Source organism: Quercus suber, unplaced genomic scaffold (assembly GCF_002906115.3).
Source record: "Quercus suber isolate HL8 unplaced genomic scaffold, Cork oak 2.0 scaffold_705, whole genome shotgun sequence".
NCBI lineage: Eukaryota > Viridiplantae > Streptophyta > Magnoliopsida > Fagales > Fagaceae > Quercus > Quercus suber.
Genome location: NW_027070146.1, coordinates 301,023 through 314,925, shown reverse-complemented (window position 1 = coordinate 314,925; position 13,903 = coordinate 301,023). Strand labels below are relative to the sequence as shown.

At 30.4% G+C, this 13,903-nt stretch overlaps 1 long non-coding RNA gene across 15 annotated transcripts; it reads left to right on the top strand.

Annotated features, from left to right (window-relative positions):
- The first annotated feature begins 3,515 nt into the window (after nucleotides 1-3,515).
- LOC112038747 (uncharacterized) lies at nucleotides 3,516-12,795 on the top strand. 15 transcript variants are annotated; one of them, XR_010626184.1, is made up of 9 exons: nucleotides 3,574-3,707; nucleotides 4,015-4,134; nucleotides 4,544-6,594; nucleotides 6,677-6,754; nucleotides 6,889-6,979; nucleotides 7,070-7,139; nucleotides 7,241-7,293; nucleotides 9,004-9,070; nucleotides 10,470-12,795. It is a non-coding gene; the product is annotated as an uncharacterized LOC112038747 (long non-coding RNA). The 15 variants fall into 15 exon arrangements; XR_010626183.1 differs by having other exon boundaries at nucleotides 4,544-6,979; nucleotides 10,470-10,542; nucleotides 11,225-11,293; nucleotides 12,517-12,795; XR_010626185.1 differs by having other exon boundaries at nucleotides 6,512-6,594; nucleotides 6,677-6,979.
- Nucleotides 12,796-13,903: the final 1,108 nt, after the last annotated feature.

Sequence of the window (13,903 nt, the reverse complement as noted above, 5' to 3'; positions counted from 1 at the left end):
TGATGTAAATTTCATATTTATGTTTTTCTTATTTTTTGAAACAAAAAATAAGTGGCGACTCCATGCAATTCCCCAAAAGAGAGGTGCCCTACGCTCCCAAATCTCTTTTTTGAGAGCACCCCTAGGAAGTTTTCTAGTCTCTCACAGTTAAAAATTTAAGATGCGGATAATTAGCATAATATGTACTACAATTGTATCAGATTGACGATTGTTGAATGCAAACTACAGTATCATGAAATACATTATCGGTCGAGTAATATGTTTGTAAATCTTTTCTTCTTATTTTTAGTCAAACATTTATTGAAAGTTGAAGAATTATAATCATGCCAAAAGGTCTTCTACTATCTTAGTTTCTTGGTTGAATGGGGTTTCTTTATGATTATCTTTTTATTTTACGATTCTAACCATTATTGTATTATTTCATTTGTTTAGTTGTTCTCTAATGTAGGTTCATTCTTTGTTTCTAATTCTTTGTTTTTAAGAGAGTTCTAGGACTCCCTCATATCCCATCAAATTGTGATGAGCGTTAGGATTAGTGCTCTTAAATCCTATTGTATGATGCTATGTATGATTTAATTTTATGATTAATAAAGTTGTTTTATTATTATCTAAAATAATGGTAATATGAATATTTAGACATTATCATATAGTCCATGAGATACATAGTATGTGATTTATGTGATTTAGTTACAGAAGATATAGATCACAAGTTCTTTGTAAACTCAAAATTTTGGTTCGTAGTCGGTGATGAAATTGGGCATTTTATTTGTGAAGACTATAACATATCAACTAAGATGGTTTGTCTTGATCATGGAAGTGGAGACTTCTAGTTGATATGTTGATATGTTTTAAGAGTTAAGACATATTGAACTGGATCGCTGTGAGATTTATTATTCACCTAACAACTGTTAAATGAATAATAAATCTCACAACTTCTATTTGCATGAACTCTTAATCTTGAGAGAATAATGGACATGATCATGAAGGTGTAGGTTGCTTTGATATATCAGGAGTGAGATCTAAAGTCACGATCAAAACCTTAGTATGTTGGGCAGCCACATTTAGTGTTGATAGAACATATATTCTCAAGATGGAATTCATAATCTCTTAATAGAGATATAAAATATTCCTTGAGTAAGTTTAATGAGTTTGGTTATTCAAAGTGTTAGTCCTAACCACTTTAGTAAGGAGTTACTAAAGTATATATTTATGAAATTGGATTTCATAAATATATGATAAATAACTTATAGATTAAACAGTGTACTCAAGGATTAAAATGTAGTAATTTTCAAAGTGGCAGTCTCATTCAAGACTTTTAATACTACGAATATTTTATGAAGGGGTTGCATATATAATAAAGTCTTGGGATATAGTCAAATACTATATATAAAAGTATAAGCATTTTCCTGCAATTAAGGAGATGCTTCTATGTAGGAAAAAGCCCATCTAAAATTCAGACAGTATAACTTAAAAAACAATAAATTATGTTGTTTGGCAATGCCACAGCACTGTTTAAAAGCCTCTTTATAAATAAAAAAAATTAACCAGTAAAATACTATGCAGAGAGAGAGAGAGAGAGAGGCGATGAGGCCTTTCTCCTATCACTAAGCCTCCGTTTAATCTGATTAAAAAAAAACTCCATTCAAAAAAACTATTCTAGAGCACATATTTATAACAAAGTAGTACATCCTAACTCTATACTTCTTCGTTGCAAAGAAAATTCATACTATCACAAAATATTCCGATCAATTTCATTGCAAGTTGATATATTAAGCAGATTAGCGGTCAAGAGTGTTGCTGTTGATGGAGCACTTGAAGTGGGTATTGATGAATCTAGGCTTTGATTAGTTTGGCCCATGGCTTTGAAACGCAGAAATATATAAGGCTGTCCATTGTACGGGGAAAGAGAGCAGATTTCTTGGAACCATTCACCGAACTGTAAAACAATCCCCTTCACTCTATATTCGGAAGGTATGCATTGAATTTTTTGGAACTTCTTACCAGTGAAGAGAGAAATATCTAAGGCTAGCCATCACCATTATTTTCCCCACCATTGTCTGTTCTATTTCTAGATTCAGACCATCAGATCGCCAGAATCGACATCGACAATGGTACATTTTTTTCTCAATTTTGTAGGCTTGGGTATAAAACGTTACTTTTAATTGATTTTTTTTTTGGTAGGTTTAGTTTTGATTCGTTTTTGTTATGGGTTTTTGGATTCTCTATCAAAATGTTTGTTTTCTCAATTTTATATATTTGCTTTTGTTTTTTTTTTTTTTAGAATACAGAAATTACTAAAAATATTGATTTTAGTTTGGGTACTTCTGTTTCTAATCTTAATGAAATCTTTGGGATTAAATAAGTATAGAATTGAATGTTGCATTGATACTTACTTTAGGTTGTCCTACCAAAATACAGTTGAGAGAGAGATACGTTGCAGAAATACAAGGAGAACCGAGAAAGAGAACAATAGAGAGAGAGAGAGAGAGAGAGAGAGAGAGAGAGATTCGGTCTGAACTGCTACCAGAACTACTACCGGTTAGTTTTTCTCTTTGCTTTTCAATTTATACATTAAATTAGATCAGGTTTTTATAATTTTGCTGAATTGTTTTTTATTTGACTTTATGGGTTATATTTCTAATTAAGGTGTCTAAGTTAGATTTTTTTTTTTTTTTTGGTATTTGTTAAATTAGATCAGGTTTTAATATTGCTAGATTGTTTTTAATTTGACTTTTTAGGTTATATTTCTGATTAAGGTGTCTGAGTTATTATTATTATTATTTTTGTTGTTTCATTTTGGGTATTTGGTTAAATTGATGTGTGGGTATCTATTTATGGTTTCTAGTTAAAACTCAGATGAATGGAATGAAAGTAGTGAGTTCCAGTCTCTTTTGGATACTTTAAAGATCAAAACAGAGCAATAAATTTGGGTCTTTTCCTTATCTAGGTCTTTTAGAAGAAGTAACATGNTAATAGTCTATATATAAAAGTATAAGCATTTTCCTGCAATTAAGAGATGCTTCTATGTAGGAAAAAGCCCATCTAAAATTCAGACAGTATAACTTAAAAAACAATAAATTATGTTGTTTGGCAATGCCACAGCACTGTTTAAAAGCCTCTTTATAAATAAAAAAAATTAACCAGGTAAAATACTATGCAGAGAGAGAGAGAGAGAGAGGCGATGAGGCCTTTCTCCTATCACTAAGCCTCCGTTTAATCTGATTAAAAAAAAACTCCATTCAAAAAAACTATTCTAGAGCACATATTTATAACAAAGTAGTACATCCCTAACTCTATGACTTCTTCGTTGCAAAGAAAATTCATACTATCACAAAATATTCCGATCAATTTCATTGCAAGTGATATATTAAGCAGATTAGCGGTCAAGAGTGTTGCTGTTGATGGAGCACTTGAAGTGGGTATTGATGAATCTAGGCTTTGATTAGTTTGGCCCATGGCTTTGAAACGCAGAAATATATAAGGCTGTCCATTGTACGGGAAAGAGAGCAGATTTCTTGGAACCATTCACCGAACTGTAAACAATCCCCTTCACTCTATATTCGGAAGGTATGCATTGAATTTTTTGGAACTTCTTACCAGTGAAGAGAGAAATATCTAAGGCTAGCCATCACCATTATTTTCCCCACCATTGTCTGTTCTATTTCTAGATTCAGACCATCAGATCGCCAGAATCGACATCGACAATGGTACATTTTTTTCTCAATTTTGTAGGCTTGGGTATAAAACGTTACTTTTAATTGATTTTTTTTTTGGTAGGTTTAGTTTTGATTCGTTTTTGTTATGGGTTTTTGGATTCTCTATCAAAATGTTTGTTTTCTCAATTTTATATATTTGCTTTTGTTTTTTTTTTTTTTAGAATACAGAAATTACTAAAAATATTGATTTTAGTTTGGGTACTTCTGTTTCTAATCTTAATGAAATCTTTGGGATTAAATAAGTATAGAATTGAATGTTGCATTGATACTTACTTTAGGTTGTCCTACCAAAATACAGTTGAGAGAGAGATACGTTGCAGAAATACAAGGAGAACCGAGAAAGAGAACAATAGAGAGAGAGAGAGAGAGAGAGAGAGAGAGAGAGATTCGGTCTGAACTGCTACCAGAACTACTACCGGTTAGTTTTTCTCTTTGCTTTTCAATTTATACATTAAATTAGATCAGGTTTTTATAATTTTGCTGAATTGTTTTTTATTTGACTTTATGGGTTATATTTCTAATTAAGGTGTCTAAGTTAGATTTTTTTTTTTTTTTTGGTATTTGTTAAATTAGATCAGGTTTTAATAATTGCTAGATTGTTTTTATTGACTTTTTAGGTTATATTTCTGATTAAGGTGTCTGAGTTATTATTATTATTATTTTTGTTTTGTTTCATTTTGGGTATTTGGTTAAATTGATGTGTGGGTATCTATTTATGGTTTCTAGTTAAAACTCAGATGAATGGAATGAAAGTAGTGAGTTCCAGTCTCTTTTGGATACTTTAAAGATCAAAACAGAGCAATAAATTTGGGTTTTTCCTTTTCTAGGTCTTTTAGAAGAAGTAACATGGATCTCTTTGGGGGATGCTTTTCAATTTGTTCAATCTATCATTCTTTTGAAGAATCAGGTATTAACTTCAGACAATGGGTATTACACATGGTACAATCTTAGGTATCATACAAAAATGAAAAAATAAAAATAAAAAATTCCTCTTCAAATGTGGCATCATGATTATGTGAGTAGGATGTATTCTAATCATGCACCATAACTGTGTATTATCCACTCTTAAGAGGATTGACTCTATATACCTTATGTGCCTACTTTGCTATAATGGATGTGGTTTAGTATGGTGTGACTAGGCCCATGCATTTGAGTCGCATTTGAGACTAACTATGAGAGTTAACAAAACTATTTTTTGAGAATGAATACAAGAAATGCCTTACCAAATAGGAGTACATTAATAGAAAATGTACGTTTTTAGACCCCTTAAAACACAAGTTGATTAACCTAGATATTTAGCCAGGTGATTACTTAGGTTTATTATTCAGATCTAGATTAAAACAAAACAATCATATCATGCAAAGCAGTGGAAATATAAAGAACACAATGATATGATAACCCAGAAAAACCAAACTAGTAAAAAACCTAGGGATGATTTAACCTAGCTATCCTCAGGGTAAAAAGCAAATCTACTATGAAAGAATTGAAGTTTGTACAATAGAACTTATACCACTAACATTCTATTGCTACCTCGAGTAGAAAACTTACTACCACGACCCCATGATAGCTCTAAGTCCATGGACTACTTCTTTCCTTGGCCTTTGCAACAATACAAGCTCACCTGCTTGTGACTTTGAGACTCCACTCAAAGGTTTTGGATCTCCTTAAATATTGATCTTGTATGCAGAAACTTCTACAACACTGGATCTTGAGATTTTTCAAGGAATAACACCGATAGAAGACGTTAGAGAGTTCTTGGGTACAAAACCATAGATCTACAAAAGAGGCACAAGATGAACTCTAATATCTCTAAAAAAAAACTCTAAAAACCCTCTCTAGGGTTAGCTTATAATGTCCTTTGAATATTGGAAAAAACGGCTTGGATTTGGCTTCAAACAGATAAGTTATAGCCTTTTTACGTTTGCTGATTTTTGCTGATACGCGTGTTTTGATCGATCGAGTACCAATTGAATGAAACAGATTGTAACTCTTTTTTTTTTTTTTTTTTTTTTATTTCATTCCGAACTTGATTTTTTTTTGTCTTGGACTTCAATGTAGATCATTCTAAACCAATGAGACTTAGTTTTTGTCATGGTTTGCAAAACATTACAAACTCAAAACCTAACAGAAAAGACATTCCCAAAGCCTCAAAAATTATTTGCAAAAATATTGTAAAACCCAGGTAGAATCAAATGCAATCCAAATAGTGGTATTGTTTATTTGCAATGGTAAATATACGCATCGCTTTATCATGCATAGCGGTAATGTTTATTTTTCATGACTTCTATTTGTTCAGAGTTTAGGAAAACAAACTTTGTTTTGGCTAGAAGGAGATGATTGTTGAGAGATTGAATACATACTATATTGCTTTCAGATTTGCTTTGTTAGTTTTATGTGTTTTTCTGTTAAAATAAAAATATATGGGAAAGTTGTGTGTTTCATATTTGCTTAAGTTGGTAGAAGTCTTGATGGTGATAAATGTTTGTTTGTCAAGGTTCAGCAAAGGTGAGTTTGTGGTGTGGAGTCTAATACGAGTGCACACTCTTTCTAATTCAATCTATTTTGGTTCCTTTCTTTTTTATATATAACCCTGTATATACATCAAATCCCAAATTTCATCTTCCTGCCCTGTTCTGGTTTTCAGCAATTTAATTTTGATTTTATTTGTTCTGTAATGAATGTGTTTCATTATGTTATGCACGTTTGTTACCAGTGTTCTTAAAAATTTCTATTACATATAACTAATTGGCAATTTCAATTGTTAACAACATTTTGTGTAAATTTTTTCTATTTAGATTAGTACATCAATCTTGGGCATCCACATCCAATTGAGGGCTTCTCTAGCAAGTGTGAAAGTGATTCTGCTGATCACTGCTAAGTATATAAAAGATCTTATACTCCACTTATAAGTACATTAAAGTTTGTTTAAGCTAATAGCGATGCTTTCTCTTATTAACCAGTAACTCTATTAGTGTCATTTACATTCCTCGAGACCATTTTAAACCTGGCAGATTTAAGGTGTTGTTAGTTTCATTAAGGTTTGTAATATGCCATTACTAAAATTTAATTGTACTGTATAAACTACATACCTATAATTGTAATAATTTTACAACTAGAATTTTATTGTATTGCATAAACAACAAATATAACTGACATATTTCTTGCAAAAAAGAATATTTCACAGCTAGCTACTAGAAGCGCTCTTAATGTTCAATTAGAGTGGATGTCCACATATTTCAATGGGATCTATCACAATGCTGATGGTGAGCCTATCATTTGAATTAAGCTTTTAATACAAAGTTAGAATTATTATTTACATTTTTTTTTTTTTTTTTTTTTTTTTTTTTTGATAGTGTTGAGAAACTTAAAACAGCCATATTCATGGTTGGAGAAATTGGAGGGAATGAAATAGATGCTGTTACTGTAAGTATTATTAGCCAAAAAAAAAAAAAATCCTTTATATTTTCCTTGCAAAATGAATTGTTATGATTATTGATTCCTAATTCTCTATTATTGTTCCATAGGTTCATTGGTTATGGTGATACTCAAGTAGTTGTCACGGAAATCTTCCCAATAGGTTGTTTACCAATCTATTTTACAGCAGTATACACTAATAGTTCTTTTGCTTATGACAAAATTTGGCGAGTCTCTCTCTTCTTCTAATAGAAAGCATAAAAAATAGAACCTGATATGAAGGAGATTTAGGAATGGATTTTGTAATTTTTCAAGGTAAAAGATTTGATGATGCAACTATGCAAAAACTTGTGTGTTGGAGGTGAATATTTCAATGACTCCAATAGATTCCAATACACCAACCACATCTGGTAACACCATGATATTAAATAAATATTGTTAGAATCGAAATATCAATAATATTATTTTCTTTGCTTTTAAGGAGTTTTATGCTAAAGTCCTTGATTTAATTATGTTCAAGTTTTATTTCAAAAGTTTTGGTAGCCATAGTTGCCCCTTTTCCATTCCTCAACTAAAAGAATTCCCTACTCTTTTTATTGGTTAAACACATAATTTCTAAAGTTCTTAGTTGCTACTTGCTAGACTTTTTGGTTTTCAAATTATGTGGTGAATGTGAGAGCACGTTTGTTTTAGGTAGGGATTTCATTTGATGTAGCAGCAGCTATTGCAATAAAGATGGGAAAGGGTTTTAGTGATAGAAAAGTCATTCTCTTGCTATAAGTCTTATTGCCTTCTTCAAATTAATATAGAATCTCTATAGCGTATTATGATAATCAGTTTAGGATATTTTAATTCAAGTTTCACTTCAAAATCCCTTTGAATATGTTTAAGATAATTCCCTTTGTACTCCTACTAATGGTAACATAGATTTTCGGACGGTATATGGGGTTCCAGCAGGAAGGGGACTTTGCTTTGAGTTTTCTGGCAAGAAAAAGGGAAGGGGTAGCCATGGTTCATGGGGTTTTGGATGGTCCAATCTCTATTTTTACTAAAAAGCATATTGTATTGTCACTAAAGAGAATTTGAAGTTCATAAACATTGTCTAACATTAAAAACAAACCAAAGACTATGCTATTAAGTTGTAAGAACTCAATTAACACTGCTATGACATATCATATGGAACTTCTCATCGGCACTTAGAAAAATGCATAATTATTCATGTAGATAATTGCAACATTTTAAAATTTTCTGTAGGGAGGTTCCTTGTACAATTCAAAATTGAATTTAAAGCCTTCTGTATATATATATATTTTTAAAATTTCCCTTGCCGATTTGTCTAGGGTTCTTCTTTCACCCTTATTGAAAAACAGATGGGTTTATTGTTTTTGTTTTTTTCCCTTGGATTTTTATTTTTTTTTCCATTCTATCCCTGCCAAAAATAGTGCTAATTGGTGGGTGTACTATCGTGGAATTGCATCATGTTTTGGTTTAGGACTCTATCACCACGAGTCAAACTCAAAAACCCACACACATGATGCAGAGGGCAAAGAGCGAAGGGCAGTGGACAATTGGGCCTGGCTTTTTTAATTTGGAAATATTTCCTTTTCTATTTTTCTTTCTAATAAAAGTTCCTTTGGATTCCCAATTTTCTCTAAATAGTGACAAGTTGAATTTATTGCTTTGAAACAGAGTTTGGTAATTTAATTTGGATGCTTTGGTCATAATAGATGGGTTTATTGTTTAGACTTATTGACAATTTTTTTCAAAGTAAAAACAGTTTCCTGTAACTAATCTTAACAAAATCCTGGGGATCAAATAAGTGTAGGATTGACTGTTGTGCTGATATTTTTTTTTCTATTTTAATCTTATTTAGGTCTATTGTTCAGTTAAGGTTAGTCGAAATCGCTAGCAAAGAGAGACAGGCCGTATCCCCATAACTGGTAAAGTATTTGCTTTTTTTGTTTTGGTTTTACATATCTGGGGTTTGAATATGATTTGGGTTTGAATTTCTTGGTTGGATTGGTTTAGATTTCGTTATTTGAGTTAGGCTTCCGTTAATGATGCCTCCTACAGTATAATACCAGTTTAAATACAATATGGTTTTAGATATCCAGTAAGGTAGTGTTTATGTTGGAGAGTTTGCAATCATCACTAAAAAAAAAAAAAGAAAAAAAAAAGAGGGTATGTACTTTGTACATCATACCTGTTTGATAAATGTCTTATAGACATATTATTGGTATGATTTATTTTTTGGGGGTTTATTGTTATTCTCTTCAAATTCATGTTCTTTGAATTGTATTAGTCATTAAAGGTAAAAGATAACATTTTTCTTATGTCCAATTTAATCATTATCATAGTCATCTAAACTAATGAACATTCTTTGCCTATCACATTCAGTATATGAAGGACTTACTCTAATGGACAATATTGGGTTATCAGATTTTTTAAAACAAATAGTGTTATTGCATATTAAAGGATTATTTATTTTATATGGTTGTATAATTATTTTCTACCATTTTAAAAAACCCTTTTCACCCTTTCACTTTTTGTTGAATATACCAAATTTCAACTTGGATGGCTTAAAATTTGAAAGTTCAAAGTGTACAGTAATTTATAATTTTTTAAAAAGTAAAATTATGGGATTTTTGGTTAACTATTGCATTTTTGAATAATAAATAAATAGATTAATAACTAACTAATTGTTATACACTTTCCAACAGATTGTTAGACACTGTTATCAACTTCCTTACAAACTTTTTTTATTGATTTTACTTTGCAAAAAAAAATGTTAGTTTGTTAGAGCTTTCTTTGGTTTAAATGTTTTAAAAAAAAAAAAAAATTTCGAGGCTTTTAAATTTACATTTTAGTCTACTTCAAAACTTACATTTTTCTTAAGGGAATTTCAGTTGCGGTTAGTGATGATTCTGTAGATAAAGGTTTCAATATTCAAAATAGATTTCTTTCATATGGTTTGTGATCTCTAGCATTCCCAACACAACCCCCCCCCCCCCCCCCCGAGTGACTGTAAGATTTCAGTTGCGATAGTAGCAGACCTACCATCATGTTCTATTTTATTGAATACTTATATATGAAATAGAGCATTAATTATTTTTTAGTGTTATTGAACTTGAGTTTGGCTTTAACAAACGCTCAATTTTCTTGCTGTTTATTTCAAGTAAACCTGCCGTGTTTTTCCATGGATTTTAGATAATTAGAGTTAATTACCTAGCATGCAACACATGTTTTATAGGATCTCAGTTTTTAGATGTTCATTTACATTGCCGTTTGTCAGTAATTTTGCATTTTCAATGACAATTTTTTACTCATGTGCTAATGTAGATTTATCATCTCTGCTATGGCTTATAAAACTGTCGATAACTATTCAAGAAAATCTCCTGGATTGAGTTGAAAGGTCAGGACAACTTAATTTCCCCTTTTTTACTTTTATTTAAATTTGTCTCTTTATCATTTGTTAATGTTTGATTAAAAAAACGTTGAACAAAAAATGTTTAATAAGATTATTTAATATGTACTTTTTGACTTTTAAATCACATGCTAACTTTTTTTTTTCCCTTTACCATGTCTAGGATTCTTCTTTCACCCCTATTGAAAAATAGATAGGTTTAGTATTTTAATTTGGATACTTCGGTCTCAAATTAACATCTCTACTTTTTTGTTTTCATAACATTGGGAGTATCGCTCAAGCTAGTGTAGACTTATTGACAATTTTTTTTCAAAGTGAAATTGGAAGTAGGAACAAACAAAGAAATAGCAAAGATTTTGTTAAAAAACTGTGTTACTTCATATCAAGGGAATATTTATTTAATATGGTTGTATGATTATTTCCTGCTATTTTAAAAAACCTTCTTACCCTTTCACTTTTAGTTGAAATTCAGATTTGCTAAGTTTTCCCTGTCAAGTATGAAACTTAATAATTCATGAAGATGACAAATTTCAACTTGGATGGTTTAAAATCTGAAAGTTTAGATAAAACTTTCAGTTTAGTTCAATCTAAACTGAAAGTTTAGATTGTATAGTTATGGGTTTACCCTCTTTCTATTGATGTTACGGTCTGAGATTAATATTTCTGGTAGTTATTTTGCATTGCTGGAATTTTGCTCATGAAGAACAGGAAAAGGCATATATTTTAGAAGGTGATTCAGGTATTGTTGCTTTGGTATATGAATGAAAATAATTAATTATTGAATGAGTTTTGAATTTTTTTATTTACATATTCTGGAGTATTTAATAAAACCCAATTTCTGGATATGGTAATTTAAGTGCTATTTGGGAAGAATAGAAAGTAGTTTGTACCACTTGAGAAATTTCTTTTTAATGTTGTTTGTTTAGAAATGGATATGTGTTCATCTTTCTACTATGCATTCTAAATTTTTTATTTTTTATGGGAAAGGGTCAAAAAGAAAGAAATAAACTAAAGAATAGAGGACATGGTGTGTGTATAGTGTCTTAGGTAAATTTGGAGAACTATGTTGAATCGTTCATACACTAAGAAGTTCTTTTCCCTGCCTAAAAAAAAAGAACCAAGAAATTAAACCAGAAATAATAGTCTATTTGAAGTGAAGGAAATGTCTATACTTGGTGAAAATAAGGAATTTTACCTTTGTTCTCTGATGTAAAAAGTTAAGAAAACAGAAAATATCCAAACTACTTGATGCGTTTAAATTAGTTAAAGATGAGATTTTAGATGCAATTCCTCTAGCATGTATGTGCTTCAACTTTGGACGTCAGTTTTGTAAAAAATTTCTTGACACTATAGTGCTTATGACCATTACATGCTTGAAACTTCTATGGAGGAGATTTGGTGGCTAGGATTATAAGAGGCATTCTTAGAATTCAGATTACAAAAGATTGAGCAAAGTGTAACTTGGCAAAGAAAAAATATGAATTTATTTTTCTTTTCCAATTTTGTTTTAGGTTCTTTTGTGGTTTTCAACTTTTCATAGATTTAATTTAGAGTGTTTCTTCCAATAGATACTAAAATATTGTTTCTTTGTATTTATACATTGGAATTTTACCTTATATTATTATTGAATATGTTCTCCTTAGTTTTCGTGATTGTTATAGATTAGCAAAAATAGTTTGAGTGGATTATGAATAAAAGTGCACTTCTACTAAAGAAAACAATTTTTGAAACATGGAGCTCAAAAGGTTGTATTAGCTTCTATCATTCCAGAGGTTACATTTAAATGTGGACAACAATCATCCATTTAGCACACCAAAAAATCCATTTTGTTCTTATTGTGTATACCTTTGTAGTTGGCATGTTCAAGATGGACAAAAAAAAAAATAATAATAATGCATGTGAGAAGATATGTATTTGTCATCATTTTCTTTTTCAAGTGCTACTGTGCTATAGTTTTTACAGGTGAATGATGATGGCCCAATTCATCCAAGTGAAACAGAGCTAGCACTTATAGTTCATTAGGGCTGGAATTTGGCTTAGCTCACTGAATGTTTTTTGGGTTAATGAGTTCTTAGAATTTAGTTTCTGCTATGGGGAATTTTGGACTTCTAACAAAGTTATTAAACCTAACTCTATATCTCACAATTGTCATTTTTGTTTTTTGAATTGATTGGCATTATTAAAGCAAAGCCTTTAATAAACATATTAATTGTTGTATTTATTGTATTGTTATGTCAAATATATTATTGCCTTTTTTTCAAAAAAAAAAATTTAAAAAAATGCAAAGATAATACATATAAGAGAGAGAGAGAGAGAGAGAGAGAGAGAGAGAGAGAGAGAGAGGGAAATCTTAAGATTTAAAAAATATTAAACCCATGATGATAAATTAGTTTTAAATTTTGGTTTTGGTTTTGAAATTTTGAGTGCTATTTTAAAATTTTTAATTTTTAATTTTATAATTTCTAATACATTAGCCACATACTTATTTAATTAAATTTATTTAACTGAGATTTTTAATATAAAATATTCACTTCAAATATTTATCTTAAATTATTTGAATATATTTACTTTCTTAGATACTAATTATTTTTTTATGAGTAGACATTTATCTGTGAGCTACAAAGATAGGGTAGTAACAAATTGGTAATTAGAAATTGGCATCCATAATTATATTAGAAAATCATTAGATTTAACTGATGGCTTGGTCAATTAGGAATCACACCAAAGCTCTAGATGGAGCTAAATATATGTGTGTGTTACATTGATGTTTTAACATTTGATAGTAGTACGATGCTTAAAGCGTTTCAATACAAGGATGGCTTTAGGCTTGGCATTTTGTATAGTGATGTAGATTGAATCAGATCTAATACAACTAATTTCGTTACAATGAGAGAATACTATGCATATCAATTGTGTTCGTAACCAGATTTCAACATGCATACTTGTGAGAGACCGCACCCCTAGCCTCTTTTTATAAGAATGTTGAGCCAAACCCACGTGAATGGGTGGAGTCGTGTTATTGCCTCTCAAAATGAAGGTTTGACTAGTTATATTTTCCCCTTTAGATTAAGGGTTTTACAATGGAGTCGCAACTTATTTAATTGTTGGGATAAATAAGAAAACCAAAATTGAAAAATTCCTCATTTTATTAATTTTCAATTGAATTTACATTGATTATAGGAAAATTACATGGCTTTAGTCCTAGATACAATCTAAAATAAAAGTACATGGCTTTATTTCCTAGTTACAATCTAAAAATTGAAAATTACAAGGATAAGCATTTGATCTACTAACCCTTGATCTAAGTTCGGAGGCTATGTTACAAGGTGGGAAGGTGTTATGCACCCAC